The 5,000-nt window shown below is 33.5% G+C and overlaps 1 non-coding gene across 1 annotated transcript; it reads left to right on the plus strand.

The window, feature by feature from the left end:
* The first annotated feature begins 1,282 nt into the window (after positions 1-1,282).
* TRNAF-GAA (transfer RNA phenylalanine (anticodon GAA)) lies at positions 1,283-1,355 on the plus strand. Its single transcript has one exon. It is a non-coding gene; the product is annotated as a tRNA-Phe (tRNA).
* Positions 1,356-5,000: the final 3,645 nt, after the last annotated feature.

Consider the following 5,000-nt stretch of genomic DNA (forward strand, 5'->3'; position numbering starts at 1 on the left):
TTAAGTATTAAATTTTTTACTAAAAAAATAATAGAAAGAGGGGCAAATATATATGTTCATATATCTATCTATATTGATATATATTGAATTGCAGATACAGAAATGATAGAATCATTTTGGATCGGAACAAATATGGGTCTCCGATAGAGAAGAGAGAGATGAAAGAAGATAGACAAGAAATCCAATAGGAGGAAACACTTTTCAATAGAGGAATCGGTATTCTAATGACTTGAGTGGTTCCAGTATAATACAAATGAAAGAAAACGGGGAAGGACATCATAATGCGATACTAATCTTAAAAGAGGGGGATATGGCGAAATCGGTAGACGCTACGGACTTAATTAGATTGAGCCTTGGTATGGAAACCTACTAAGTGATAACTTTCAAATTCAGAGAAACCCTGGAATTAAAAATGGGCAATCCTGAGCCAAATCCTTTTTTCCGAAAAAAAAAGGGTAGGTGCAGAGACTCAATGGAAGCTGTTCTAACAAATGGAGTTGACGACGTTGCGTTAGTAAAGGAATGAATCCTTCCATCGAAACTCCAGAAACGATGAAAGATAAACGTATTACGTACTGAAATACTATATTGATTAATGACAACTCGAATCTCTATTTTTTATATTTCTATAATTTTTTATATTTATATTTATATATATATATAAAATTATATATAAAAATGAACGAATTGTTATGAATCGATTCCAAGATCTACAAGTTGAAAAAATAATCGAATATTCATTGATCAAATCATTTACTCCATCATAGTCTGATAGATCTTTTGAAGAATTGATTAATCAGATCGAATAGAATAAAGATAGAGTCCCATTCTACATGTCAATAACGACAAAAATGAAATTTATAGTAAGAGGAAAATCCGTCGACTTTTAAAATCGTGAGGGTTCAAGTCCCTCTATCCCCAAAACCCTAAAAAGGCCCGTTGGCCTCTTTAATTATTTATCCGTTCATTAGCAATTCAGACTTTGTTATGTTTCTCATTCATTCGACTCTTTCACAAGCGTATTTGAGCGGAAATTTGATTTCTTATCACAAGGCTTGTGGTATATATTCTATATGATAGACGTACAAACGAACATCCTTGCGCAAGTAATCTGTGAAATTTGAATGATTAACTGTCTACTGTACTGAAACTTCGAAAGGCTTATCCAAGCCCTGAAATTTCGTATATCTTCAAAAAGAAGACTTTGGAATACCTTTTTTCTTATTTACAATTGACATAGACCAAAGTCATCTATTAAAATAAGGATAATGTGTCGGAAATGGCCGGGATAGCTCAGTTGGTAGAGCAGAGGACTGAAAATCCTCGTGTCACCAGTTCAAATCTGGTTCTTGGCACATCATGAATTTGTATGAGTATCTATTCTACGGATTCATTAATAATATAGATCATGAAAAATACTGATACATGATGATGTCTGGAAATCTACCCTTTAACTAAACTATATATATTTTTTACTCTATTTATAGATGTCGAAAATAGACAAGTAAAGATAAAGAGGATATTTATAGAAATATGTAAAGGATGTATATAGATATGTAAAAGAAAAGAATTTTCTTTTGTTTCCTCTTCTTTTTTATTTGTTCATACTCTGTCTCCTGGCGTTCAATTCCTATTTTATACATATTTGAAAGTTTCAATTAGTTCCTTATAAGACCCAAAAGTCTAGTCTAGGGGAGTTGAAAGGCGGGAATGGCCAAGATTCATCTCAGATACAGTACAAATAGAATCCGATTCTCTTTTCATATTATATTTCTTCATTTCACCCTATGTGACTTTTTAAAGCACATCTATAAGTCATATGCGTGATACATAGTTCATAATGCAGAACTCATTTAGTTCATCCTATTAGCTTGTGGCTCATCCAAAATAAGTATCTTACAAATTGGATAATCTCACCAAATCTCTAATTGTATTTTTTTTAATCAATAATAATAAGATGAATGAGACTTCAATTACTATGCTATATCTATAAGAGAACGTAAAAATGTATTTGAATATCTTGAGTTGTCGAAGTGAAGATTAGTTTCGTATTATTTAATGAGCATCTTGTATTTCATAAAAATTGGGGGCAATATAATCCTTACGTAAGGGCCATCCTACCCAACTTTCAGGCATTAAGATACGCTTTAGACGTGGATGATTATCATAAGAAATTCCCAACATATCATAAGATTCCCTTTCTGGAAAATCCGCACTTTTCCAAACCCAGAAAACAGACGGAATTTTAGGATTTATCCTTGCGGCAAATACTTTTATGCATACCTCTTCCGGTTGATCTATACCATACTCGATTCTCGTAAGATGATACACACTAGCTAACAGTCCGCCTGGTGCTACATCATAAGCACATTGGGAACGTAGATAATTGTAACCATATACATATAAAATGACTGCAATGGAATGCCATTCCTCGGGCTTTATTTGTAAAGTCTCTATTCCTTGGTAATCGAAACCCAAAGATCTATGAACCAGTCCATGTTTGACTAGCCAAGAAGACAAATTACCCTGCATCTTCTCCCCCCCCCATTTTTTTATTTTTATTTGTATAAGTATTTCCCATTTACAATGAAAAATTGATGAAGATTCACTCGTTCTTTGCTTTGTTATTCTGTACAAAAAAAGTATACGGCCTAATTTACTAATTCGTAGGAAGAGACTGCACTTTTGTATTTGAAAAAAGTTTCAGGAGGGATGATCTCTGAAGTAGATGATGGTTGATAGAGTAATCCTTGATCGTAATTTCCAGTATTAGTACTTGGGCCAACATGAAATTTGTGATTGGTAGTAAAACACCGATTTTCCTCTTGAGACTTAATTCGATCTTCATAGATTTCTCGAGATATTTTCTTACGAAGTTTTGTTATAGCATCTATAACAGCCTCGGGTTTAGGCGGACAACCCGGCAAATACACATCGACAGGAATTAACTTATCGACTCCCCGAACAGTACTATAAGAATCGGTACTGAACATCCCTCCTGTAATTGTACATGCTCCCATAGCAATAACATATTTTGGTTCAGGCATTTGCTCATATAATCTTACTAAAGAAGGAGCCATTTTCATTGTTACCGTACCCGCTGTTAAAATTAAGTCTGCCTGTCTAGGACTAGATCTTGGTACCAGTCCATAACGATCAAAGTCGAATCGTGAACCTATTAATGAAGCGAATTCAATGAAGCAACAACTGGTACCATAGAGAAGCGGCCATAAACTGGAGAGTCTTGACCAATTTGAAAGATCATTTGATGTAGTTGAAATAACTGAAGTTTGGGTTGTTCGATCAAGTAAGGGAAACTCGATGGAATTCATAACTGTCTCAATGTTTTTTTTAATTGTCTGAATATTCAAAAACTAAGACCATTCCAATGCTCCTTTTCGCCATGCATAAACTAAACCGACAATTAGGATAAGCACGAAAATTAAAGCTTCTATAAAGACGGATACCCCTAATACATCAAAACTCATTGCCCACGGATAAAGAAAAACTGTTTCAACATCAAAAACAACAAAAACTAGAGCAAACATATAATAACGGATTCTAAATTGTACCCAAGCATCGCCCATTGGTTCTATTCCCGATTCATAACTCGAAAGTTTCTCTGGCTCTTTGCTAAGAGGGGCTAAAACTCCAGAAATTAGAAATGCCAAAATAGGAATAAGACTTGATATTATTAGAAATACCCAGAAAATATCATATTCGTAAAGCAGAAACATAAACGTACTCCTATCAATGTGGAAAATATACCGGATTAGTCGATCGGTACATGTCTCGTTTGAAGATTCATCCACTATAATCCTATTTATATAATATCTATTATATCCATAATAAATATATATTAAATATTATATATTTATATAGAGAGGATACATATAGTCGGAATTTCCATTTAGGAACTTTTAGTGATTGAAGAAGGAAAGAGAAGACGACTACTTTAGTTTTGTGCTTTACTAGATAAGGTATACCAACAGAAAAGCCTATTTGAGAATGTTTACAATGAAAGTTACCAAAGATCTTCGTTTCTCAAACTCTAGCTTGTCCACAAATAAAATACAGTAAGTCGTTCCTAGATCCATGTGATTTACTAGTGCATTCGATTTGCATTGGGTTATGGTGGAGTTTTTAACCGGTTTCATGTCATGATTTTGACTCCAAAAATTTACTAGAATTGGGTAGGTATCCCAAAGAAAAGAAGTATTACTAATTTCTTGATTTTGTATGGGAAAATAGGAAAATTTTCATATGTAATTCATCTACAAAGATAAGACATTAATGATGAACCAAATCAAGTGGCCAATTACAAACAATACAAACAATAATGAGGAAAGGAAAACGATTCTATTTTTGAATTATTAATAATATAGGGCTATACGGACTCGAACCGTAGACCTTCTCGGTAAAACAGATCAAACTTATTATTATCAAAATGATTTGAACTGTTTCAAAGACCCAACATGCATTTTTTTGCATTGGGCTCTTTCATTAACTGTTATAAATAAGTTAGTCTACCATATTTTTTCTTGACAGAAAGAAAGGGAGATGGTTCCATGTGCTCTGATTCATTATTTTGATTCGAATCTCGGAGCACTACCAAAGTTTTTCAAAGAAGGGGTTATCCTGACGTAGGTATGCTTCTGACCTAGATCAACTTAAGTTAAATGGAATCTCTATCGTCCTGCTTCTGCTTAAAGAATAAAATATGAAACTTCATACACCTTAAAGTTGTTCATAAGATAGGACGAAAGATCATTTTTTTTGAGGTCCTGATACTCATTATGCCTAGCATTGAATAGACTGGGTATTCACCTTATCAATATCTCAAATCAATGATGGATTTTTTTAGTGCCTAAATGGGGCACTCGATTCGGACCGAACTTTTTGTCAGGCTACTGTTCTCTTGTTTTGTTCCCTAAAAGTAATAGAGTAAGACATCGATTTCTCAATAAGATCAACTTTTTTGATTACATGATGTACTTCTC

This window comes from Cucumis melo, unplaced genomic scaffold (assembly GCF_025177605.1).
Source record: "Cucumis melo cultivar AY unplaced genomic scaffold, USDA_Cmelo_AY_1.0 utg001055l, whole genome shotgun sequence".
Taxonomy (NCBI): Eukaryota; Viridiplantae; Streptophyta; class Magnoliopsida; order Cucurbitales; family Cucurbitaceae; genus Cucumis; species Cucumis melo.